The 2,228-nt window shown below is 36.7% G+C and overlaps 1 non-coding gene across 1 annotated transcript; it reads right to left on the bottom strand.

Moving 5' to 3' along the window:
- Positions 1-213: 213 nt before the first annotated feature.
- On the bottom strand, positions 214-343 carry LOC112438583 (small nucleolar RNA SNORA20). Its single transcript, XR_003026989.1, has one exon. It is a non-coding gene; the product is annotated as a small nucleolar RNA SNORA20 (small nucleolar RNA).
- Between the last annotated feature and the right edge of the window lie 1,885 nt (positions 344-2,228).

The raw sequence follows: 2,228 nt of genomic DNA, 5'->3' as shown, positions 1-2,228 counted from the left end.
GAGGCAGGAGGCTCACTTGAGCCCAAGAGGTAGAGGCTGCAGTGAGCCATGACTTTGCTACTGCACTCCAGTCTGGGCAACAGAGCCAGACCCTGTCTCTTAAAAAAAAAAATATATATATATATATATATAAATAAATATATGTAATACATATTTATATATATAAATATATGTTATATATATAAATATATGTTTTATATATATATATATAATATATAGATAGTCCATGCAGAAGAGGTGAAAATAGTTACTCATGTCAATATACGATGGCCCAATATTATTTTTTCCCATAAGTATAACTGGTCATATCATTGTGAGACTATACCAGCAAATAAATGGGAAGGCACAAGAACTTTTTTTAAGATCTCTCTAGAAGTGAATTTTTGAAATGTGAAACTGGGCTTTTTCCTAGTATCCTAGCACTAGGAACCCTTGGCACACTTTTGGACAAGTTCTGATCTTTGCATTCATCTTCAGAGGACTGTTTTCTGTTCCTGTTTCAGCTAAAGACAATAGATCCACTCTAATCCTAAAGCGATTGTAATGGTGTATAAATTTAGTGGGACAAATGAAGGAGCAGACTTTATGCTGACTTTCTAGGTAAGATTCCCAGAAAAGTTTCTAGAATCACTAAAATTTATGGATATTTTTTCATTTGCTATGATTTTAAAAAGCTGGAATTCTGAGAGGTATGTCCTCTAGTTGACATAGATGGACCCCATATATCTCAGTCCCTTCAGGCTGCAATAACAAAAACATCATAAACTGAATGGTTTATAAGCAACAGACATTTACTGCTCACAGTTCTGACGGCCAGAAGTTGAAGATTAAGGCATGGCAAATTTAGTGTCTGGTGAGGACCCACTTCCTAGTTCATAGATGGTGCCTTCCCACTGTGTCCTCCCATGGTGAAAGGGATGAGGGAGCTCTAGGGGGTGTTTTTAAATAAGGCACTAATCCCATTCACAAGGGCTTCACCCTCATGACGTCATTACCCCCCACATTTCCCACCTCCTAATACCTTGAAGATTAGCTTCCAACATACAAATCTAGGGGGACACGAACACTCAAACCCATAGGCAGATTCAAATGTATGCCACACTCCACTCCCTGTTCTACCACTCAATAGCTACAAACAAGGCAATTGTAAAAATATGCACTATAATTGTTGCAGAAAAACTGAACTCACTCCTAACCATGCCAGCCAGCAGAAGCAAGAATTTCAAATGCAATTATTTTCCCAGAGGTTTTCAAATCTTACAAGGATGTGTCTGCTTAATAGAAATTGGATCGTGTTTGGCCTCAACTTGTAAATCCAGCGACATGTAGATTTTAGCATTTTAAATAATGCAACAAAATCTACACCGTGCCTTAGAAGGCACTGGTCTTTATTATGTGAGAGAATATGTTCTGTAAGTTCCACGGGGAAATCTGTAGGGAATCTGATAGCACGTATGTGGGATTTACAATTACGTTAAAGATGGAGGATTTTCTTAAACATGACTACTTCATACTTTTGCCATATTTAATTTTTCCAATGCCACACAATATAGAATCTTAGTTTTCTCCTTAATTTATTTATTTATTTATTTTCGATATGGGATCTCACTCTGCCACCCAGGCTGGATTGCAGTGGTGCAATCATAGTTCACTGCAGCCTCCAACTCCTGGGCTCAAGCAATCGTCCTGTCTCAACTGCCCAAGAAACTGGGACTACAGGCGTGCACAACCATGTGTGCCTAATTTCTTTAAAAAACTTTTTTGTAGAGATAGAGTCTTGCCATGTTGCGTAGGTTTGTCTCAAACTCCAGACCTCAAGCGATCCTCCCACCTCAGCTTCCCAAAGTGCTGGGATTGTAGGCATGAACCACCATGCCTAGCCCTCAAATTGTTCTTTCTCAGTTGTTAGCTGTATTTTATAGGCACACACATATACATGCATGCTTTCATATGCACACACACATGCTCAAATATGTATACCCAAGCACATATACACATACATTATAAATACTAGGTTTTAATACTTATATATAGCTTCATACTAATATATACAGTTAGCAATATATTTGGTGTTAATATAAATTATATCTTTTGATAATGTTAATATAAATTGTATCTTTTGCAAATTACATATTGTTATTGCTGGTATAGGAATAATTTATTCTCTACTTTGTAAGATTCAACTATTCCAACTATATAAAAACTGTGTTGATAAATCCATAAAAGTA

Source organism: Pan paniscus, chromosome X (genome assembly GCF_029289425.2).
Source record: "Pan paniscus chromosome X, NHGRI_mPanPan1-v2.0_pri, whole genome shotgun sequence".
NCBI lineage: Eukaryota > Metazoa > Chordata > Mammalia > Primates > Hominidae > Pan > Pan paniscus.
This window is presented reverse-complemented; position numbering and strand designations above follow the sequence as displayed.